The following is a 25601-nucleotide window of genomic DNA, read 5'->3' as shown; positions in this document are numbered from 1 at the left end:
AGAATTTGGATACTACAGTGATGCATTTGAAAATTCGGGTACTAACTTGACACTACCCCAAAAGTTCAGGGTACTAAAGTAAAATTTTTCCTAAATTTTTACCATTAAAACTTAAAACGCCTATGTGGCACCTATGTATACTCAAAATAGCAATACCGCATCACACTTCCAAACATCACCTTAGTCTCTCTATCAGCTGTAGATCAATCAACAATCAAATTTGTTTCACTCTAAACTTGCCATACAGTGATACAACCTCACTTGAGTCTTCACTCGATCCTTCTTCAACATCTTCCCCTATAACTCCTAAATCGATTCTCTAACGGCTGCTCAAAATCAACACCTTCAACCAGAACTCCACTTCAAAAGCTCTCCACTCTTAAACCTCGTAAGAAGCGATTGAATTCCAAACACCTTTGGATTTCTAGAGGAATGAATGGAATATTGCCATAACTGTAAAATGTCAGAGATTAATTTCATTAGGATAAGATTATTTTTATCTTATGCTATGTTTGGTTTGAAGGAAAAAGTAGGGAAAGGAAGGGAAAGATATGAAAACCTATACAACGTTTGTAAAGGTTTTCCTAACTTTCCTTTCCCTACTTTTTCCTTCAAACCAAACACAGCCTTAATGTTATACTTTTATGCTATAATCACCAATTAAATTGTAATGCAATCAACTGATTAGGCAGATACGTTTTTTAGTACAGTTCAAAATTGTTACGGGAAATAAGAAATAATAAAAGACCAATTCTACATGACTATAAAAACACTTGGTACAAGAAATATTATCAGGGGAGGATAAAATTTTTGAGACATTTGGAACCAAAAAGAAATGGGTTCAATCCTTATGTTAGAGGAATTATGCGACTCCTTAAGCATCCTTTCATGTAGTTACCCCCCCCCCCCCCAATATATTCCTCTAAAGAATGTGTTAGGAAGACTCTTACATGTTCTAAAAGGCAAAGTCATTTGGCTATTGTAAAGTAACTTAAGGATAAAATTTTTGAGATATTTGGAACCAAAAAGGAAATGGGTTAGAATCCTTAAGTTACTTTACAATAGCCAAATGACTTTTCCTTTTAGAACATGTAAGGGTCTTCCTAACACATTCTTTAGAGGAATATATTGAGGGGAACTACATAGAAAGGATGCTTAAGGAGTCGCATAACTCCTCTAACATAAGGAATGAACCCAAGTATTTCAATTCCACCCTAAAATCCACAAATATACATTCCCAGAATTTAAATATATAAAAAAACCTAAATCAAAAGAAGAGAGCCAAAGATTTAAATTGAAAAGGAAATAAACAGGAAACATCCAATGCTTCTCCTAACAATAGCCAGAGGTGCAATGAGCAACCTTTGTGAAAAGCAAGTGTACAAGGAGCATTTGTATCCAACATAATTAATTTTTTCTCATTCTTCATAGGGCTGCATGGCAAAACAATGACACATTGGCACTCCTAAAGCTTGTAGATAATTAAGACAAATAACTATCAAATAGAAATGCACATAGTTACCCCATGGGTTTAATTCCCAATATGGTTTTCATGTGTTGTTGCTTCGCTTTTTGGGTGTGTTCTTTTGGATTTTGAGAGGGGGGAAGTCCCACTTGGGAGGAAAGCTGCCAACACTTGACTGGGACAAAAATGCCCATTTTAATATTGAATTTTTATGGATAAAATGGTCGGGAAATGGATAGTCCAAAGATTGCAGTATCTCTCTCTCTGAGCCTGAAGCAGCTTTTTACGGCTTGCTAGAGAACCCTTGTCCATAATCTTCATTGCAAAATAGCACTTTGTCCCACTCAACTCTGTCACGTAGAGACTCCCAATGTCCCCACACTGAACCTCTTCAGCAGTCTGAAATGGCTAAAACCCAAGACCCCATCTTTTGTTCGGACAGACTGGATAACTTCCCATCTCAAATCATTTGCTTTGTGAGGCTTGCTGATACTGCTACTAATGCTGCTACATGTACTCTCGTCACTCACATCACTGCTTCTGCTTCCTCTACACATGCTGCTCTTGCCACTCTCAATAAAATCATGGTCACTAATCCGCTGGTCTTGGTGAGTACTAATTCCATCACTAGCTTTGGTAGAAGCTGACCTGTCCTTTACACTTTGCTCAGATATTTTCTTTTCCAGATCACCAACTTCCAGTGAACCCCTAGTTATATTCACTGCAGGTGCAGGACCTACCTTTCTTAAAGGTTCTGTTACCGTATGATCTCCCAAGGAGCTATTTGGATCAGTTTTATTGGGCAATAAGTCATCCGGCCCCTTTTGACAAGGATTTGATGATTTTTGATCCCCTGAAGCTTCTGAACAGATCTGCTTGGATGGTATAGGTTGTACGCTTCTTGGTGGATTTTTTTTGGGGTAAGAAGCTCTGATTTTCTTGTTTTTGAAACCTGCAAAGGCAAAGGTCTATGAGGGGTCAGTTCTGTTTGATTACCAGCTGCTTTCTGCTGCTGCTCTGAAGAATCTTTGGCACTAGTTTTCGAGACCGTCCTAAGAATGAAGACTCTTTAAGTGGAGCAAATTAATGAAACCTATCACTTGTCCCTAAGTTTCAACCTCGTAGTGGCCCCCATCAACAGACCCAAATACTTCCTCGCTAACTTCACAATGAACAGCTCGAGGAGAAAATTATATCTGGTTTCAAAGATCAGAACTTTAGAGTTTTTCTTTAGCAGAGAAAAGAGTAGTACTGCTGTAGTGAGAGAAAGAACTGTTTTTGTTCTGTCCAAGCAAAATTTGAACCCATGCACTTAACCTAGAATAAAGGAAATGTAAAGGTCAGTTAAACGGTTCTTACATAAAAATAATGATATTCAAAGTAAATAAAAATCACTACAACAAGACACAAATTACAAAACAGAAGAAGAGAACCTCCCTGGTCCTGCAAGAATAAAAAACCAATAGACCAGACGGCCAGGGAGATACACAAATTACGTACAATATACTAATCCCAATACTTCCAAACTAAACATGCTAAATCACTATCCTAACCTGATCACTTCATCTTCCTAAATCGGGATTTTCCAGTTGCAATCCTATGGTCGTGTGTGAGCAACCACAAAATTATTGTAGTAGGTTAATGTTAATGAGTTTACTTCTGTTAACTTTAGGGCTACAAACATGACAGAAATATTGAGTAACCATTTGATATGTAAGTATATCTAGAGATCCCTTTCAAGTCTCACACCAAATAAGATCACAGGGTTGTGATGGTACTAGCTTTCAAATACTTTTAACAATCTTCAACTATAAGAACTAAAAATTTATTGACCATAGTTAAGATAGTCCATATTAAAAGTATATACTGTTAAAATAATCCTAACATTGTACACCAATAATCTAAAGGTTTGTCTTTATTACTTAGTAACGTTCCACACGAAAATGGCATTCATAGTCCATACCCTGTGTTAGCTGTTTTTTTTTTATTGATAGCTCTATGTTTACATAGAAGTGTCCCTCAAGAATCTATCGAGTGTCAGGGTCCAACACATGTTTGACACAAACATTTCATTCATTTAGGAGAGTTAGCCCATGGAACATTACAAAGAAACTAGAGTTTGCTCCTAGGAACATTAGAAAAGTTCCAATGAAATATTACCAAATCTCTCTTTAATGTTCAGTAGCATTGAGCATTTCTTTGCTATGCTCCCATCCAAATATGAAGGGTAAGAGTAAGCTAAAAGCTTAAATATAAAAACTTAGAAAGGCAACAACATGAGAAATGATTCAAATTTCATCTATCAGATAAATATAGGATTCATCATTCATATTAAAAGGACTTCATATTAATAAGTAAGATATGTAATGTTCATCTAGTATCGCTTTGGATTTTCAAGTAGAATCAATATACATAGTGTGCTTTGGAAAATACTGCATAACATTTGACAGAAAATATACTTATCAAAAGAAAAAAAAGAAAAACATTTGGCAGCAAACAATCCATGGAGATCTCATTCTTCAACTTCAAGTTGGTATTGCTTTATGGCAAAACAGTGTAAAAGACAGAGGTTAAGTGGGCAGCCACAGAATTTTTTTAATAAAAAATCAGACCAAATTGTTTTTATTAATATGGAAATCTCTGAAAGCATTTTCAAATAATCAAGTAATAGAATGAAAACCACTTGTCACATGGTGCCCTACAGGCAAGGCATGTTTCCATGATTCCAGCCACTTAACAAAGGTTCAGCCCTAAGTCCTCCAGTTAACATGGAAACATTCATTCAAGTTGGCCTCTTCTAAGAGAATGTCTGGTAAAAAGATTGAGGGCTGGACCACCATTTTTCTCTACCAAGAAATTGCTTTCTTTCATGCTATTATACAATGTGTAGCATATATTAAAGTTTGAATTCTATCTCTGAGCAATATAACCATCAAGTATCATTAGAACTTCAAAGTAAAGCTAGGGTTGCCAAAGTCCAAGTTATGTCAATACAGCCTGAAAAAAGTGCTTGTAGAATCAAATAATGAACTTGCAAATACGGAAATGGCCATCAACAACATGGGGATTTACTTAGGATTATAGGAAAGCTCGAAGTTCGTGGAGGCAAGACGACCAACGCTAACTTAAAAGGAAAACCTGGATAAAATATGTGTGCATTTCATAAGTTTGAAAAGATGGAACTCATAGGGTATTCATGATTCTATCATGTATAGAATAATATTTTATTAGCGTCCTTACTTGTAGACTGTTACAGCATTTCAATTGTCAACATATAAAGGTAGATCCATCAGTGTTGCGCCCATTGGATGCTCTTAAGGTCTATTCCTTCCTTCACCATCTCATAAAGAGGGCTCATCTCTCTCAACTTCTCAACCTGCTGCACCGTAAGCTCAATTGCCCGATCAATTTCGGTCTCTGTTGTAAACCTTCCAATGCCAAACCTAATTGACGTGTGAGCCATATCCTCATCCACCCCCAAAGCCCTTAACACATAAGATGGCTCCAAACTGGCACTTGTGCAGGCACTGCCACTAGAAACTGCAACCTCCTTCAATCCCATAAGCAGGCTCTCCCCTTCAACATAGGCAAAAGAGATGTTTAGATTACCAGCATACCTCCTCTCCATGCTTCCATTCACCGCTACACCATCAAGCTTAGCCCTAATTCCATTGAGCAGTCGTTCCTGCAGTGCAGTAATCCGCTTCTCATCGTATTTCATTTCCTTCATTGCTAGCTCACACGCAGCGCCCATGCCAACGACCAATGGAGTCGGAACAGTCCCACTCCGAATCCCTCTCTCCTGCCCACCACCATTCATCTGCGGCTCCACCCTAATTCTGGGCCTTCGGCGGATATAAAGTGCCCCAACCCCCTTGGGTCCATAAATTTTGTGCCCACTGAGTGACATCAAGCTCACATCCATCTTCTCGACATCAATTGGGATCTTTCCAAGAGCCTGCGCCGCATCCGTGTGAAAAGGGATGTTCATTTCTTTGCAAATCTTGCCAATTTCTTCAACCGGTTGGATGACACCGATCTCGTTATTGACAGCCATGACGGAGACGAGCCCGGTATCGGGGCGAATAGCAGAACGAAGGTGATCGAGGTCGAGAATACCATCGGAGCCGACGGGGAGGTAGGTGACGTTGAAACCCTCTTGTTGAAGGTGGCGGCAAGAGTCGAGGACGCACTTGTGCTCGGTCTGGGTGGTAATGACGTGGCGCTTCTTGTCCTTGTAGAAGTGCATAACGCCTTTGACGGAGATGTTATTGGATTCGGTGGCGCCGGAGGTGAAGACGATTTCTTTAGGAGAGGCGTTGATGAGGGCAGCCACCTGGGCTCGAGCCTTCTCGACGGCGATGTCAGACTCCCAGCCGTAGAGGTGGGTGCGAGAGTGAGGGTTGCCGTAGCGTGAGAGATAGAATGGGAGCATCGCGTCCAAAACCCTAGGGTCAACAGGGGATGTGGCTTGCATGTCCAGGTAGAGGGGTCTACCGGAAATTTTGACGCCTTTCATCGTAATCTCCCCTGCGTCTTCATACTGCTGCTCTTGAAGAGGAAGAGGAGACGGGGTTGGTGCAGTAGCTGTAGCTGCTACGGAGAGTGTTCGGAGGTGAGATATTAGGCCTCTGTTGCATGTTTGGCGGAGCTTCGACGCAAAAAGCTTCGTCGTCATTGTTTGTCTCTTCAGTCTTCACCAGTTCACCGTTTTACTTTGCTCTCAGCCAAAACAATCGGATTGAATTCGATCTATACAAAATCGAGCACAGATCTCCTGCACTCACGTTGGTGTGTGCAGGCTTCCACTCAAGTTTTTACACGTTTCACTTCACATGTCACCCAGGCTCATATGTGCGGGATTTGTTATACAGTCGTAAGTTTTTTCCATGAAGGGTAAAGTTCTTAAATTACCCTTATAGTTTACCTAATTGATTAACTGTATTCATATTGTTTGAAAATTGACTCACGATATCCTCATTGTTTTTTACAATTGACTAATTCTACCATTGTCGTTAACATGCGTTAATTTTTTGAAACCTAATTTTGCCCTTACCAATAGCAAACTGATTTGGCTTGGTCCTTAATCGGCGACGATAGCCCTCCACCTCTGGCCTCTCTCTCTTCCCCTTCATTCTTTCTCCCTCTTCCCCCCTCTTTACCCTGTTTCATCACCCAGCTGCAGCGACGGACCCCTCTCTTAGCTTAGGGCACAAATAATCTTGGAGAAATCATATTTCTAGATAGTTTGTTGAGGTTTCGGTTGTTCAATCATGCTGCAACGATGGCAAAGAAACCGAGGAGTTCTCAGATACCAAGCAGGAGTTCTCAGATACCAATCATGCTGCAACGATGGTTGTTCAATCACGCTTGTTCCAGCTATGCTTATAATGTTTTCCTTCGTTCTTGTCATGCTATTCGTTCTCGGATTCTTTTCTCCTCTGGTAGACACAGATGATCCCCCGAAATCAAGAGATATGAGTTTGTTCATCCACAAGACTGTGTAGAGGTATGCCACCTTGTAGACGTGGCTCTTCGGCGACTGCTCGAGCAATGTCTATTGGAGGTCTTTCCCGGTGGATCTCTAAAATGCCACACCCCATCGGATTCGGTGCTGTAGAAAATGCTCCGAAGAAGCTCCAGCAACATCAGAAACGCCGCAGCTCCTAGAAGATCTCCAAGTTTTTCAGGCAAAAGATCCCCTAGAGATATATCTCGAACTCCAATCTCCTCTGTCAAAAAACCTCAATCTGATTCTCATCCGGGTTCCACATTCAGTCAGGACACAACTCCATCGACTGGATCTTCGTCAGCTTTGCTATCGTCATCTCCTTACTAGGGCTTTAACACAGTATCGACCAATCTCTCAAACTAGGGCTTTAACGCATAACGTAGTAGGTCAGTGACACAGAGGAAGAAGACTTCAGTCTTTAACACAGAGGAAGAACACAATATCGACGAATCTCTTCCCGTCCGTTCTCTTTATGGTCAGGAACGTGATTTTTTTGGATGAAGACCAGATTGGACACATGCGGCGAAGACCAGATTGAGGAAGAATTGAAGGAATTTTCAAGGGTAAAATGGATATTTCAATTGTTAATATTTTACCGGCAATAGTAATTTTCCAAAACAGTAGGGTATACTTAATCAATTAGTTGAACCATAAGATAGTTTAAGAAAAACAAAAGCATATAGACAAAACCAAACCCTATGTTGTAGACCTGACAATTGGGTTGGGTGGGTCGGGTTTGGGTTGGGTCAAGATACTTTGGGTTGATTTTGGGTTGAGTTGAATTTCGAGTTGGGTTTTTAAATGCTAGACCCTAACCCTAAATGTTTGGGTTAGGGTTGACCCATGGGTCAATTCGAATCATCCCAAAAAATAAAGAAAAATTACATGAAAAATGTCAAAATTAAAAGAATTAACCTTACAATTCTAAATATAAAATAAAAAACTTGAACATTTAACAATTTAAAGAGTAAATAATAAAAAATAAAGACTAAATAGAAAAAAATTAAAGAATGGAAACTTCTAACAATGCATAAATAATCCCAATTAGACTTGACAATCGAGTTAGCAAGTTGACCCATGATCCAACCCAACGCAACCTAGTTTTTTTCAGGTTGAGTTGGATCGGGTCGTTTTCACATTTGGGTAGCTAAATATGAGACCCTAACCCTGTTTTTTCGGGTTGGGTCAGCTTTTTGCCAAGTCTACTATACTGCCATTACTACTGTCCAAAGATTATTGTTTGAAGGGGTTTATTGCTTCTTCTTCTTAAAGAGTTACTTAGATTCCAGAACATGAAGTCACATACCAAAGATACAAGTATTGATTGGTTTTTAGTAATATAGATTTTGATTCATTAGGTGCTTAGATTTTCAGGGTTTTTTTCAGGCGTCTTTTTCTTCTTCTTCTGACCTCAGCCCTCAGGACCCTACAAATCAAATGTTCTTAACAATGTGAAGCCATGGATCAACAACGTCCCTAAGCTATCCAAGTTGTCTTGGTACACCTCCGTGCACACATTGAAAGTTGTATTTCCATTGGGACTTTTAGTCTTCATGAGATTAAAGGACTCCCAAACTTTGCTTGATTGATTTTAAGGATAGAGGCATGGGTGGTTGAAGGTCAAAGAAGAGTGGGAAATTTCAGATTTGAAGAGTGGAAAGGTTGAGGAGAGTACAGAAAGAAATTTTAGATTTAGAAAACAGAGGCTTGCTTTGCAAAACTCCAACCCTTGATTGAAGATTTAAAAACAAATGGACTTTGTTGCAAATGTCTTCTGACCCTGGCTGAGGTATGAAGAAGAAATGGAGGTTTGCAATTGTCCATTAATGGTGTCTACCCAGCCAAGTTGGGTTTGCAAAGTATTTCCCCTGTTTTGTTCTCTCTTGAACTTTCCTTCTTTCACTTTTTCTGAAAAAAATATAAAAGAATAATGGAGGAATCAGGAAAGTAAGACCCGCACATGTGAGCCGAGATGCATGGAAAGTGAGACATGTCTAAATATGATTTATAGTGCACCCCCACATACACCAACAATTTTTTGAAGGCTTTAAATCATATTTCATTCATTCAAGAGATTGATACAAAGAGATGCCAACAAGGCCAAATAAAGTTCAGAGACAATATCTCAAGAAGAACAAAATAAAGAGATGGATGAAGGAGAATCGAAAGAACTTTTGCAACCAAAGCAAGGTGAATTGGGAGGTTTCCAATTCATAACCGGCGAGCGGAATTGGAAGGTTTCCAACAAAAATAAAAAGTGATAGTGGTGGTTACAAAGCCAAAAGCCATAATCTGTAACTTCCTACCACTCCAATCCAATCCACAAAAGACGCATGACCAAGAATTATAACTGACATCCAGCACACTGGAGAACTGTCAGTTGCGAACTGCCATCCAAAAAATGTCGAAGAACTATAATGTCCATCCACAATGCCGAAAAACTGAAACTGCCATCTAGAAAAGGAACTTCATATCAAAATGCATGTAGAAAGAAAGAAAGCATAAAAATAACAGGGAAGAGCGATAATAGAGCTAGCAAAAGGGGAAACAAAGAGAACAAGCGAATAAAAAAACAAATGGAGAAGAACATAAGAACAAACAAACAGAGAAATGGAGAATAGAAAAGGAAAACAAAAGAACAGATGGAGAACAAAAATAGAGAACAAAAAAAAACCATATGAAAACAGGGGAAAAAGGAGAATAGAAGAACAAAAAAATAGAGAAACAAACAAAGAACAGAAAAGAAATGAAACCTCGAGAGAGGTTGAGAGAAAACCTCTCTCAAAACATAGAGAAGCAAAGCAGGGGGTTGACTCCCCGAAGGGAGTCACCTCTATCAAACAACTCTACAACGAACGATGAACAGAAAAGAAACCCTATGCACACACCAACATGAGTGCAGGAGATCCAGGCTTTAAAAAATCAGGGGGACTTGGTTTTCATAACGATAAGAACCCACAAGATTTTCCAACTTGTAAAATGGGTCCGAAAATACTTGCTTTTCCGATTTGCCTAAAAGAGAATTTAATTTAATTGACTTCAAATATTGGGCTTATGACCAACCATTCGTTAGTGTGCTAGCTGGTTTCTTCCATCATTGATGCAAAATCAAAATCCCGCAAGTAGTAATTTGGGAAAAAGGGGTCGGGGGAAGTTATTATTGGCAATGTTTTCAACATATTGTTGACCTGACCAGTCGAATTGTTCGAACCATTATTGGCCAGAAATCTGGGTTTGGTTCAATCAAGACTCATCAAATGGTTAAGAACTATTTGACCATTGGCTTGTTTGACCCAGTGACCCATTCGACCTGATGACCAGGTTGCAGGTTGCACACTGAATACATGCAAACTTTTGTATGCCAAGAGCCGTGTCTTGCCCCACTGTTTTTCGTAAGAAAAACCCTTTTTTGGCTTCAAATTGTAATTTTTAATATTTTTTAAGTTAAAAATTAAAAGTTGAAATAAAAAACATATATTAAATATAAAATAATACATATAACATAATCTAAAACATATTTGTAAATTATTTATTACTAAAATATATATTTATACAAACACACACACACACATAAACTTAATACATATATATGCTGATGTGGCATGGTCTGAACTGTTTGATCTAGCTAGTCGAACTGGTGACCCACGAACTGGAGGCAAAAACGGTTTGGCCTCCGAGTCAATTTTTAAAACATTGATTAATATAGGTTTCATGGTTTAGCTAATTTACTAATTTTTTTGGATAAATTACAAGGACCCCCTTGTATTATGGGGTTGGTGACAAAGGCTCCCTTATACTTTAATTTGCAACAAAGACCCCTGAACTTTAAGTGTTAGACAAAGACCCTTTAACCGTTAAGCCAAATGATAGAATACATTAAATTACCAAAATACCATTAAACTTTTTCTAGTTTCTTTTTTGCCATTTTCTCTTAAAATCTAACACTCTCTCCAACATCGAATTCCATCCATAGTGTGTGTATAAAAAAACATCCCACCTACCAAGTAGTATTTGACCAGCCTACACCGTCATTCCTCCCGTGTTCGTTGCCCATTTCCATAGTTCGAAGCAATAAAGCAGGAAACAAACTCTGTTTCTACTCATTCACGGTGAAACATCTCCAATCAGACATATAATTGCAAAATCTATCCTTTAGTTGTACACTTCTTATTTTCCAATCCCCATTCTTCCAAAATCTTCACATTTCTTGATTATCAGAAAAAAAGAAAGAAAAATAATTCAGAATCAAATCCTCCCCACTCGTTGGTCCCACCGAGGCTCTGGGGCAAATGGGATTTCTTACTTTTTCTAACCACTCTCTACCCATCGTAATTGTAGCCATACATTTCTATTATGAATTGAAAGATGTGTGACTACAATTCACAAACAAGTAGAGAGTGAGAAGACTGGGGGCCATTAGACCTGTTCATGGCCGGGTAGCCCGACGGCCCGGCCCGCACCCCGGCCGGGCTTGGTCATATAATTAGGCCCGCGGGCCTGACCTCGGGCTTAACATAGTAAGCCCGATTGTGTTTCGGGCCGGGCTCGGGATTTGTCCAAAAAGCCCGGCCCGGCCCGACTCAGTATTATATATTTTATAAAATATATAATATGTATTTTATATATTATATAAAATATATAAATAATATAATATTTATTAAAATATATATTTATAATTTAATATATATATTTTATTCTTTTCTTTATAATTTCAATCTATCTCTCTTTATTCAGTTGCTTCAACATTAATAATAATAATAATATAGGCTAAATTCCGGGCCCGGGCCCAGGCTCAGGCTTCGGGCTTTTTATGAGGGCCGGGCTCGGGCCCAAATTGTAGGCCCGATGGTCGGGCCGGGCTTGGGCTCGGGCCTTAAAAAAATTTGTTAATACACAGTAAAAGCCCGGCCCGGCCTGGCCCATGAACAAGTCTAGGGGCCATACTATATCCCACGGTTCAAGCTCCATTGGATATGGCTTGCAATTCGACCAGCTGATGGATTGATCATGATATTCTTGCCTTAGAATTTTGTCCACTTGTTGATCACATTTCCTCTATAAATATTTTGTGGATGAAATCTCCAATCAAGGCATATGGCTTCATTCATGCGCGATGTGCACCTCTTCTCCTTTTTATCCTTTCTCTTTGCTTCCACAATGTGATTCAAGCAAAACCCCTCTCTGACCTAACTTGCTTCAGTATGGAACCCGAATCACTCTTCCACGATTCTCTCTTGAAAATCTCCTTCATAACGACCAGCGCAGAGGATGCTTAGTGAATTGGTGATTTGGTTTTCACCAAATATTTCTACATCCGCATGAAATATCTTAAATACTTCTACATCCGAATGTAGGGGAGCCAATGCGGAATTGAATTGCGTTCGGGTGGGCAGCAGAGACGTTGTGGTTGGAGCTTGGAACTTGGGTCAAACTAGAAAAATCGAGAACCAGTCACATTCGGTTCTATTTTTTCCCAAAACCGATTTTTTCCCCAAAACCACTGAACTGGCCGGTTAACCGTTTAAATGGTTTTGATCATTTTTTTATTTTTTTTAATTTTTTTATCAAAATGGATCGACCGTTCGGATTGAACAATTGGGCCATCCGAACCAGTAACTGGACCCCTGACCGGTTCAGTTTTAAAAACCATGCTTGGGTCAGATATCCGACTAGATACGTCTATGTGGTCAGAACCACCATGGTAACCAGAGATGGAATGGGGGTAATACCAAAGGTCTAATGGTTAAAGTTTAAAGGGTCTTTGTTGCAAATAAATAGGAGGGTCTTTGTCGCAAATAAAATAGGAGGGTCTTTATCGCTAATCATTGTAATTTATCTTTTATTTTTACTAAGGCCACGTTTGTTTGGAGTGTAAATGCTGGACCGGTGTAATGTTACATTCTGATCCAGTTTTGCCGCTGTTTGGATGAAGTGTAAAAGAATATCGAAGATTGATGTAAAACTCCATTTCGAAAGACTTTTACATCGATAATAGATGTAAAAAGTATATAAAGTTTTTCAATGTAAAACTCCTGCCACTGCTCTCCACTTGTAACATCTCTTTTTTCATCTCCCTCCCACCACTCCAACTATCAAGGACAGAGGATGAAAGATGAGTTTTCGTTTGGTTAGGTTTCAAGGGCAAAGAATGAAGAAAGGAGAAATCTTTTTTTCCGACAATATTCATTCACATGGCTTCTCCACCTATTACTATCCCATAACCTAACAGCGTTGCCATTTAGCATTATTAAATCCCGATAACAGAGGATGCTTACCACCAAATCCCGTTGGTGCCATCAGCACTTAGGTCTTCTAAGCTCTCCGTTGGCATAGAATCGTCATCGTTGAGATGGCTAGAGACAATTGCGTTGTTGTGCAAGCACTAGCTCGCGATGGCTTATGTAGCAATGACGGTTGAGATAAATGTTGGGAGAGGAGTCTGAGGGCATTAACTCTGAAGATGTTCCATACTCATCAATAATCGTCTGGTGGTTGGGAGGCGGAGGAGAAGAAAGAGCTTCCAATTTTGGCAAGTGAGAATGGGAATTGGCTGCTTGGATTCTCTAAATATAGCGGTTAAGGTGGTGGTTGTTGTTGGAAATTGAAATAGATAGTGCTTCGTTTTCTCTTGGTTGGCTGGTAAGAACTACAATCTCTTGGTTAGAAAGATTGGAGGGTGAGAATGGGAACTAGCTGCTCTGATTCTCCAAATACAGTGGTTAAAGTGGTTGTTTTTGCTGAAAATTGAAACAGAGGGTGCTCCATTTTCTCTTGGTTGGCCCACAAAGACTGCAATACATACAAATGTATTGGTGTAATAATCCAGTTCCCATTTTCTCTTGACCAAACGTGAAGAGTGTTAAATGGGACCAACATCCGGTTCCCATTTAAACTCTCATGAACCCATCGGTGTAATAATCCTCGGTGTAAATTTAGATTTACACTACAAACAAACGTAGCCTAATGGAAAAAGTTAAGGCTTAGTTTGGATGGAGTACAGATACAAATATGTACACTGCAAATACATACAAAATACAAGGTTTTGCACTCTATATATTTGCATTTGTACTCATTCCAAACTAAGCCTAAATATCAAATTTACCCTTCACTAATTCTTAAATTTTCAAAATAAAACCTTAAGGCTATGTTTGGTTTGAAGGAAAAAGTAGGGAAAAGAAGGGAAAGGTAAGAAAACTCGTACAAGATTTATAAAGATTTTCCTACTTTTTCCTTTTAACCAAACACAGCCTTAAACCAAACACGGCTTAAAGGAAACATAATTTGCTGCACACCTATCAGACAACTACTAGATGTTGTATTTGACGATTGGTTTATTTACTTCCAATCGCTTTTAGAGGTTGGGGATAATGTTTTTGGACATTTGAAGCTTGAAGAAGCTTCAAGAAGCTCTGAACCCTTGAGAACATATTTCTGCCCATGTGCAGGGTAGATGAAGTTGTTCTCAGACAAGTCCGTTTTTATAGATCTCAAGTGACACATCCATTTTTATAGCTCCCAAGTGACACATTGAATTAAAAATAGATACTCAAAAGTACTGTAACTTGCTACCTCAAGAAGCACAACCAGCTTGGTATTCATGATAAATCCTAGTAGCTTGTGCAATATTTGCTAGGTAGGAACTTTTAGTTCTTTGTTGTTCACCTCTCTCTCTTGAGGTCTCTAACAGTTTGATCAAGAAGGCCTTCATGGTCACTGCAATCTAACTACACAAATCCCTTGAAATGTATATCACTAGAAACCTTTTTTTTGTGCTACAATAGTCTCAGAGCATCTTGCAAACAAGTGTTGGGATTAGAGGATCAAAAGATAGATCTACTAGTGGGTACAAACGCTAAAGTTTGGAGAAACTGGAACTAGAGATCTGAGGGAGACTTGCTTTTGATTGGTGCCTACTTCACCTCATTCGGAGCTAGAGCCTCTGCTAGTTACTCTAAGGATTCAAGCCTGGGTGCAAGTCCTCTTCCATGGTGGCTTCCATTACTTCTAGTGTTAGTGCTCTATCCTGCTGCAATGGTTCTTGGCAAGGTTCAAAATATCGATACACCCAATACGTCGGTATGGGCATATCTGGTGAATCAATACCCTTTTTTTATACATTTTTTTATTTTTTTTGCAACCGGTTCAGGGGGCCAGTTTAGGTCTCCTCCATCCCCTAGACCAGTCAAACCCCGATACACCCACTATAGGGGTGTATTGGACGGGTGCCGGAGGCCGATATGAATCGATACTTTGAACCTTGGTTCTTGGTGCTAGTATCAATCAATTGACACAAGGACGGTGGCCCACCGAGAAGTCCCACGAACTCAATCAATATCCCAGCATCACTGACCCAAATTCGATAGCCCTCTTCAACTCCTTTAAACTATGGCATGTGTACCCACCCTCTTTGTCACCTGGTCGTGTAAATTCGATCAACATCAAACTAGGAATCAACTAGATGCCACTAAATCCAGAGATGGACATATAGAGGAAAATAGAAGTTAAGGCAAATATCAGTAATTCTTGTCCCCACCTTTGTCGTCTCTTTTGGATTTGACCCAACTGAGAATGTGCCGACCATATTCTCTCTGCTTCAGAAGTTTGGATCAGATCCCTCCATCTCTCCTCTACCTCTCCAATGGCACAAGCTACACCAGCTCCCACTCCCCTGTTGAAGGATGAGTTCGATATCGTGATACGCACCTTTTGGAACCTCAATTTTCTCAAGATGTGGAGTCTCTTTTTCCAACCTTACCATCTCATCATCGTCCAAGATGGTGATCCCTCCAAGATGATAAAGGTTCCACATAGTTTTTGTCAGGAGGTATCGGAAATGAAGAAAATTTGTTCTTTCTTATTCTGATATGGCAGTATTTATAATTACAACAGATTTGGTTGGTTGTGGTGTAACAACCAGCTAAACTACAAGTGGGCCATGTGGTTAAACTACACGTGGGCCCAAGACTCTAATCCTAACACCTCCTTCAAGTTGGAGCGTAAGGACATCAAGATGCCCAACTTGGAACAGAGATGACGGAATTTTTCTATGGGAAGAGCCTTTGTGAAGAGATCAGCTGGCTAAGAATAGCTTGATAAGTGATGAGTCTGTAAGGAGCCATTTTGCACTTGTTCACGAATGGAATGACAGTTAATTTCAATGTGTTTCATTCTTTCATGAAAAACTGGATTGACTGCTATGTGAAGTGCTGGCTTGCTGTTACATTGCAGTTGCATAGGTGACGAAAGTTGAATGGTGAGTTTAGATAAGAGATGTTGAAGCCAAACTAATTCAGTTGTGACAAAGGCCATTGCTCGGTATTCTACTTCAACCGAGGAGTGAGAAATAGTCGGTTGCTTCTTGGTTTTCCAAGATAGAGGAGACAAGTTGAGTAAGGTGATTTAGCCAGTGGTTGACCATTGGGTGACAGGACTAGCCCATTCAGAATCAGAGTATCCGTTGAGAACAAGGCTGCTATTGCTCGGAAGAGATATGCCATGCAATATAGTGCCTTTGACATATTGAACAACGCATAAGGCAGCATTAGAGCCAGTCCTCATCGCAAATCCCTTTCCTTCATTGCATGCTCACAGGGTGTGATTAACCTTTCTCATTACCCGTCCTTTTTCCTCTCTGATACCATGTAAGGAGGTATCAGGAATGAGGAAAATCTATTCTTTCTTATTCTGATATGGCAGCATTTATAATTACAACAGAGTTGGTCTGTTGTTGTGTTACAACCCAACAACCGGCTAAACTACAAGTGGGCCATGTGCTTAAACTGCACATGGCCCAAGACTCTAATCCTAACAGTCTCGATCACGAGCTCTACAATCGCAACGATTGTAACAAATGACAATTCAAAAAGAGAGGGTGATTGAAAGAATGAGTGAATGACAATAGTAATAGTTGCACCCCTAAGAGTTTCTCCGTCTAGTCGTCTGGCTCTCGTTCTCCACCCCATCCACCACCATTCACCTCCCATTATGGTGATACTTTCCCTTATTCCTTGTAATACCACTGCTTCTAATGAGCAATATCTCTCTAGCGTTGCATCTTGACAACCATTGGCATTCCTTGGTTGCTCTGCTTGGACCACCAGTCGAACGGTAGTGCCATTTTTCTCTAATTTTGGAGAAAGCCATTTTTTCCAAAATATAACAGTCATCTATGTGGCATGTGAGTGGATTGTAAGAAAACCCAAATGGTAGGGGAGTAATTAGTCAATTGTTAGAAAATTTAAGGGTACTTTAAGACAATATGTAAACTGGAAGGGAAGAGTTAGTTGATTAGTTAAACCATGAGGGTAATTTAAGAAATTTGTCCTTAAATATATTAAGTCTCTCAAAATGACTTAGATGTTGTAGACCTAACGGAATTAGAATCACCTATTCTTGATGTCTATTTGGTTCAATCAAGAATCAAAATTGAACTCTAATTGGTGTTTTATGGTTCATTAGCAATTGCAATCGGAATCAATTGAAAATTTTCAATTTTCTATTAGTTTATTTTTTATTTTATTAATACTTTATTAACATTTTATTAATAAATCATTACATTATTATTACTTTAATAATAATATTGTTATATTTTGTTAATAATTTATTATTTTTGAATAAATAATATATTTTCCTTTTATTATTACTTTTTTTATTATCTTATTTTTACTTTCATAATATTTTATTATTACTTTAATTGTATTGTATTAATATTTTATTTATACTTTATTATTATTATTATATTTAATAATTAATATCTTTGTTCGATATTATTAATTTATTAATATTTTATTATTAATATATTATAATTTGTTATTTTTATTTTTTTATTATTAATTTAATAATAATTTTATTATTTTATTAATATTAGGGTTTGGGGGGCTTTATTTCATGAGTTCTTTACTTCTTGACATACTTTGGAATGGGAATCCCATTCCCTTGGGTGGTGGGCTAGAATGGCCATTCCCCCATATGGGGGAAGCCGTTCTCGTAAGAATGGCAATTGGAATAGGATTCCTACCAAACAAACAGCAAGAATCGGAATGGGCCATTTCTATTTCGATTCTAGGCACCTATTCCTAAAAATTAAATGGACCCATAAAACATACCCTCCATCAATGAAACGCTATGGCCTATTTCGCGTGTAGTAAATGACTTACCTGGATAAATGCATTTATTTGGGTAAGTATTTTCTTCCATTATTTGAATGAGAGCAATTGTCAATGTTCTTTTATTCCCCAAGTAAATATGTATAATAATCAATTTATTCAAAAAGTGACATTATTAGGGATTTTTGGTGCACATGGGTTAATAATTTACCTAAGTTTTAGGAGAGTATTACTTCCCTAAGTAAATGAGTTGCTTGGGGAACATTCTTTTCCATCAGACCCACTAATACTAAAAAATGAATACACGTTTATTTCTTTTCCATGGGACCTTCCAACATATCCACCCCCACTTCCTGAAAAACAAATGAGGCCTACATGTAAATTCATTTAAATCTTATTTTTCCCTTTAATAGATGAACCTTGTTATTGTTTAACTATTCTATTATTTGAATAATAAGGATGGCCTTCACTGTTTTATTTGAAAAATTGATGGTCAACAATTAGCCTAGAAAATAAGTGTTACAAATGGTGCATACATACGCTTAACTGTTAACCAATGAATATCCCTTGCATTGTATGGCATCAATTGGAGGAACTAGTCAGAAAGTCTCTTTGCATAAACAATCCCATTTTTCTTATGTCGATGTAGGTGCTCTTTAAGCATTATGGCTCATATAGGAGAAAAAGCTTTCAATTATTAAATCTAGTTCTTTAGAAGATGCATTTGCTTCTCAATCCTTATTTCTAAATAGACTTTTCATGTCAAATCTTCTTCTGGCTTTGTATTTGTATTGCCAATATCAACTCTTGGTAAAAAATCGATAATCAGATTCTATATAGACAAAATTCAGCTTGAACTGGGTAGGGCTCATCAATCAATCTCAAGATCCATGTTAAAGCCTTTGTCACTATTCTCGCTAATGGTTGGAGAGGGGGAAAAAGTGGTATTCTATGTCACCTTCATTTGTATTCAGATTTATAATCTTTCTGGTTCTTTTTGAAAATTTAGAAGGAAATGAAGGGTAAACAATGTATTTTCAAGTCCTTTTGAAAAACTCTGTATATTTAATTTAATTAATGAAGACTCAAGGTATGAATCCTAATTTAATGGTAAATTACAAAGACCCCTTATAATATGGGTACTATGGGTTAGTGATAATTATCCTTGAACTATCATTTGCAACAGACCCTTAAACTTTCATTTTTCTAACAAACTAGTCAGGACCCATGCGACGCACGGGCTTTGTTTATCAGCAAAATTGAAGATGGAGTTCTATAGCATTTCCAAATAAATGGTGTCCATCTAAGTTCAATTCAAGTATTACTTTTTGGGGTTAAAATCTAGTTTATCCGATCACAATCTAAGTTGTGTTTTAGTGAGAGTGGCCAATTTCCTATTCTTTAGATAAATTTGTATTTTTTTTGTATCTTAATGCTAATTTTTATTATTTTTTTAATTTTATTCATTTATAACAATTCTATAAACCACTTTTGTGTTTCGAACCTAACAAAGTCCTCCCCATAATCTATAGGGGAGGTTTTTGTTAAATCAAAACACAAGGGAGTTTCATAGGATTGTTAGAAAACCCAAGGGGTTTATATAGTTTTCCTTATTTTTAAATGAAATTAAGTTGATTTTAAAACAATTAAACTATGTTAAAACTAATATTTTTTTATTAATTTTTGAAATTAGTAAAAATTTGATTTATTTAAGTATATTAAGTTTTTTTAATTTAAATTCCTTATGAAATTTAATTAACTATAGATTTTTTTTTTTATTTTTTAGTGGAACTTAAGTTGTTTTAAAATTAATAAAATTAATAATTGTTAGATAATTTTGTATTAGTTTTATATTAATTTTAAACTGTTATTCATTTTTAATTTATTTTATTCCTTTTATTAATTAAATTATTTTTATTAACAATAATATTTTTGTCAATAATAAAAATTAATAATTATTTTTATTTTATTTAAGTAACTTACTAAATTATTTTTATGATGGTTAATTAATTTTACTTATTTTCAAATGGAATATAAATGGATTATAATTTTAAGTGGAAGTAGATTATGTGGCGCAATAATATATCCATGAATATATCAATTTCAATAGAATTAATTTTTACAGATAATTATAGTTTGATGCAAATATATCTATTATATCTATTATATCTATATCTATATATCTATATATATATATAATATGTATATAGTTAAATTGAAATTGATATATAGGTAAAGCTAATGAATTTTATGCAATTTAATGGAGTAAGGGAGATAAGAGAGAATTAGTGGCATGAGTTATTGAAGGAGAGAGGAGATTATTAAGTTATTGGGAAAAGGGGAGAGAGAGAGAGAAAATGGAATTTTAATGAGGGGTGTTAAAACTCTTAAAAATGATTGGCCATTTGAGTTATTTTGTTCAATTTTAAAATTAGAAAATAAAAAAAAAACAGAAAAAAGATAGGTGCCTTTGAGAAGAAACCAAAAAAGAGATAAGTGGCTTTGAGAATAAACCATAGAGCAGGAAAGTGCCAACTTGGCACATTGCATTTTAATATATAGACCCTTGTCCTTAAAACTTTCATTTTTCTTTTCCTTGCCCATTTTCTCTTAAACCCTAACCCAAAAATGCCTTCATAGTTGCACCTCCATTAGTTCTCGTCAGAAAATACTTCCACTGTCTCACCAATAAATATCTCTCTGTTATGCCATCATCGGAGAAGAAAAAAATTCCTACAAGAAAATTCTTCTTTGCATTTATTACACCATCTTAGAGAAGTAATATGTAGTTTATCACTATTTTATTTGGAGCTAATTGTAACTCATGAATAAGTTTGCCATCTAGGATCTATTAAAGTAATCAAGAGGACTTCAATATTGTATTTAGAAAATTGATCAAATCACAAATCGTTCAAATAGAGGGATGGCAATGAGGTGAGTTCGGGGAGGGTTTTGTAAATTTTAGACCCCACCCGCCCCCTAAATCTCCTAACTTGTACCCTTCTCAAAACCTGTAATGAGTTGGATTTTGAGAATTTAAACCCTCCCCACACATGAAAATGCAAAACCCTGCCCCAAGCCAATCCTCTTCGCATTCAAGGGTGGGGTGGGTTGGGTTTAGAACCTATATCTAATTTCATATTATTTCTTGTTATATATAAGCAATAAATAAGTAAAATAACACAACCAAACAACAAAATTTTCAATTATTTGATTAAAACATTTAAAAAACACATAAACTATCAATTACCCTTCACATAAAATTCAAAATATTATTAAATTTGAGTTATTCAACACCTAATACATAAAACTTATATACTTTCCAATAATATGCAGGTTAGGGAGGGTCGGGTTTAGTCTAATACTTAACCCTACCTGTACCCATACAGGTTGTAGAGTACAAAAATTCGTTCCCACCCAAAATCCGTCCTTCAAGCAAAAAACCCTACCCCATGGAGCAGTCGAGTAGGTACCCACTAGGTAGGGTAGAAATTGCCATCCCTATTTAAGAAAATGGTAGTTTGAGACTTCAGAAAATTTTAAACAACCAAATGAGAATATTTTTCAAAGTTAATTTAGGAACCTTAATAGAGGGGATATTTGTTGCAAAGTGAAAGTTCAAGGGGATCTTTATTGCAAATGAAAGTAAAGGGGGTGGTTGTCATTGACCCCATACTAGAAGGTCTTTGTAATTTACCCTAATCTAAAATCGAATCTCCATAAGAAAATAAAGAGGCTATGGAAAGAAATTGAACCAGTCATCATCGAAGAAACTTTGATGCAACAAAAATGCAACAAAAAGATCAAGATTATTTCAATCATTGGTACAACATTGTCCCCCTGGATCTGTAAACCATCTGGTTTACTTGCTCCAGTCGAATTTGAACTCTTGATTCTAGTGCTATTAACATACCTGCACGGCTGCACCTATGGGTTACGCAATTGTCAGGGTCTTCTTTGTGAAACTCGATACACATCTGAGACGTAGAGACTGCTAATATGTAATGCCAAATTTAGATATTTAATACTAATAGGGGGTATATGTATTTAGAGCTTTACTCCTACTTAACAACCTTCACCAAGCTTTTTCCAGTGATCTTCTGAAGCCTCATGGCATTCATCCTTCCTCTGATCTTTGCAACATCTTCCCACTGACCTGCTTTTGCATAGATGTTTGCCAGCTGTACATGAAGATCAGGATTTTCAGGTTCTAACTCAACAAGGCGTTTTGCAGCCATCTCTGCTACCTTTCTGTCCCCTTGAATTGTTGCAGGTCCAAGTAATGCTTCCCATATTTGAGCATTTGCTTGGAAAGGCATCTCACTAATGAACTTCAAAGCTTCTTGAAAAAAACCTGCTCTTCCCAGCATATCTACCATGCAGAGGTAGTGAATCATTGTGGGTTCTATACCAAAGTCAACAGACATGTCTCTGAAATATCCAAACCCTTCTTCTATTAAGCAGGAATGGCTGCAAGCTGAGAGGACAGCTATTAATGTTACAGAGTTGGGGCTGACCGCTCTTGTCTTCTTCATTTTTTCAAAGAGAGAAATGGCTTTGGCTCCTTGACCATTCAACCCATAGCAGATAATGAGTGCAGTCCATGAGCTTACATCCTTTTTCTGCATCTGATAAAAGACCCTCTCTGCAAGCTCTAGAGCTCCACATTTACCATACATATCAACAAGTCCATTACCAACAATAAGAATCCTCTCTAAACCACTTCTATATACATAGCCATGTATCTCCATCCCTTGTCCCAATGAGACCAAGCTGGCGCAGCATCTAAGTGCAGTTACAACTGAGAATGAATCAGGTTCAAGCCCTCCAGATATCCGCATCTCTACAAATAGCTGCATTGATTTTTTTGCATCTCCATTCTGAGCATGGCCCCGCATCATTGAATTCCATGAAATGAGGTTTCTTTCGGGTATCTCGTCAAAGACGCGACGGGCTGAGAACATAAACCCACATTTTGCATAGACGTCAATCATGGCAGTCGAAACAAAGATATCAGACTCAAAACCAGACTTGATCAAGAAGCTGTGAATTTGGGATGATCCTTGACGGCAAGAAAAACTTGGAAGGAGAGTAGCCATGGTAAAGGAATTGGGTCGACATCCTGAAACAAGCATGTCATTGAAAAATTCAACAGCGAGGTCCGGTTGATGGTTTTGATTAAATGCCGATATAACAGCAGTCCAAGTGACAACATTTCTCTGGGGCATATTTTCAAACAGGTAATGCATGGGTTCTAGCCAACCAAATCGGCCATAGAAAAGTAGTAAACTATTACCCACAAAGAGATTAGAATCATAACCCAATTTAATGGCATGGTTGTGGATAATGAATCCAGAGGTTGGGTCTCCGAGTTGGGTCGAAGCTTTGAGGATGTAGGGGAAGGTCTGGTTATCAGGCCGGAAACCATGATTAAAATGGTGGGCATAGAGTTCCAGGGCTTTAAGAAAATGACCAGCTTGGACTAGTTCTTGTATTACAGAAGAGATGGTGGGATTTGAGTCGCAGGGTTGGGTGTGAAGTAAAAGAGCAAAATGATTTGGATATGGGTTTGGGATTGTATACCTTCTTCTACACATGGACCTGAAGCGCATCATTAAGATACACTCGGATTGAAAGTCTGTTTGTTGTTAAAACATTTAATAAGATTGGGGATCGAATAATGCTTGATTTGCATATTGGAGCTAACCTTATCAAAAGCTTGATGAACAACTCTTAACACAGAGCATGTTGCTTCTCTTGAATTACATACGAACTCGAACTTAAGTCGGGTTCCGACCTCACCTCTGTGTTGGACTTTGGTTGGACTGGTGGATTCATTGGACGCATGAACCCATTAATCGTAATCGATTACAAAATATAATTCAAAAACACCTAGCCCGCCATTCTCCTTGCCATTTTGTCTGGTTTTCGTTGCTTTCCGAACGGTTGATGAAATCGTTGCTTGAATTGCTGGAGTTTGGTTTTATTAGGTGTATTTGTTGATTGACTTTTAGTTCTCTTGTCAAATATCCAGCATGAGATAGTAGTAGAAGTCTGAACTCCCAAGCGGATCAGTGCTCCTTGGGCAATTAGTTCTATTCTAAATGTTATGGAGTGTTTGGTTCAAGCCCAGGAGATGGGGTTTGCAGCTATTATTATCTTATTGTTTCAGTCATGGATAATTCCATATTGAAATTCTCTTTTGTCATCTCCTGATAACAAGGTTATAAAACTTGGAAAAAAAGCATCTCTCCAAGTGGAAATTCTCCTCCTAAAACTATGAAGTCTGATAATTTTCCACTTGTGGATGCTTTAAATTCGACTGAATCGTCTGTAATTCTTGGGGTGGTCGAAAGTTCCAATGGTTCCAATATGATGAAAGAGATTGAGTATAATGAAGAAACAAATGGAGATGTTGGAGACCGGGATGATGATTTTGTATCAGAGGACAGGGATCCAGATAATGCACTTGAACTAGATGAGGATATAAAGTTTGAGAATGAAATTTTGTCTAAGGAATTTATAAACAAGAATTCTATGCTGAGGATTTCAAGGATTTACACATTGGTTCTGATTAGGGGTGATTTGGCCCAACCTATTAAACAACGGACACATGGACACCACTCGATGACTAGACGTGTGATTCAGCATCCTCAGCCACCTCAGCTAGAACCAAAGTTCGGGCAGCTCGGGATGACCATACCTATCGAGGTAACGCATAGCTGATTTCTAGAAGCCTACCAGCTGTTTCAGAGCCCTTCGGGATCACGCCGCATGACCGTAGGCCTTATCCTCATCCCGCTCGGATCGGATGAACACGAGGAGCCTTATTGGCTAGCACGTTATCTACCTCTTGGGGCGGAGCAGACTCCTAGCGGCGTGAGTCGATAATCTTGGAGGTGTTTCATGAGACCCATGGAAGACCATCTATATAAGGGCATCAGCCCCTGAGACCTAGGTACACACAATTATGCATTCTAGCTATCTTACTCACATACATTCAACTCACATTCATTGAGTACTAAAGGATCGAAGTGGCCATGTTGGGTTAGCCACCCCGGGTTCTCTAAGCTTTCTTTCTTTGCAGTTCGACTAGCCAGCTAGGCAACTAGCGTCCCCGGGTTCTCTGAGCTGTTTTACACACAACTTTTTTTAATTTATGTATTTTATCATTTTTGCATTTTTATATTTTATTAACTTTTATTCATTGAGAGCTTTAATGTCATAAATAAATAATAAAAGTTAATAAAATATAAAAACGCGAAAATGATAAAATACATAAATTAAAAAAAGCACTCAGGCACATGCATAATATTATGTATTTATCATATTAAACAAAAATAAGTGTGATATATCCGAATTATTTTTACACACAAAAATACAAAAAATTGTAGAAAAAATTGAACACATCTATACAATTCTATATTTATGCTACTATTAAAAATATTAATAAAATTGTGAAACTTTCTTTTGACTAACATACTCAATTTTGTGTTTAGTCCCTATTTAATTGTAAGGT

General features: G+C 37.6%; 2 pseudogenes across 4 annotated transcripts; both read right to left on the bottom strand.

Moving 5' to 3' along the window:
* Window positions 1-1251: 1251 nt before the first annotated feature.
* Window positions 1252-7393, bottom strand: LOC104606959 (cysteine desulfurase, mitochondrial pseudogene; annotated as a pseudogene). Of its 2 annotated transcripts, none has more exons than XR_016085970.1 (2): window positions 4706-7391; window positions 1252-2782 (listed from the first exon to the last, which is right to left on the bottom strand). The product of XR_016085970.1 is annotated as a cysteine desulfurase, mitochondrial pseudogene, transcript variant X1 (transcript). The 2 variants fall into 2 exon arrangements; XR_016085971.1 differs by lacking the exon at window positions 1252-2782 and adding an exon at window positions 4383-4603 and having other exon boundaries at window positions 4706-7393.
* A 14463-nt stretch (window positions 7394-21856) lies between these two features.
* LOC104606958 (pentatricopeptide repeat-containing protein CRR2, chloroplastic pseudogene) lies at window positions 21857-24256 on the bottom strand (annotated as a pseudogene). 2 transcript variants are annotated; one of them, XR_016085830.1, is made up of 2 exons: window positions 23790-24256; window positions 21857-23204 (listed from the first exon to the last, which is right to left on the bottom strand). The product of XR_016085830.1 is annotated as a pentatricopeptide repeat-containing protein CRR2, chloroplastic pseudogene, transcript variant X1 (transcript). The 2 variants fall into 2 exon arrangements; XR_016085831.1 differs by having other exon boundaries at window positions 21857-23036; window positions 23790-24255.
* Between the last annotated feature and the right edge of the window lie 1345 nt (window positions 24257-25601).

The sequence above is a fragment of the Nelumbo nucifera genome, chromosome 4 (assembly GCF_055504915.1).
Source record: "Nelumbo nucifera cultivar China Antique chromosome 4, China Antique-T2T, whole genome shotgun sequence".
NCBI classification, from domain to species: domain Eukaryota; kingdom Viridiplantae; phylum Streptophyta; class Magnoliopsida; order Proteales; family Nelumbonaceae; genus Nelumbo; species Nelumbo nucifera.
The sequence above is the reverse complement of the archived record's forward strand: the minus strand, read 5'-3'. Positions and strand labels throughout refer to the sequence as shown.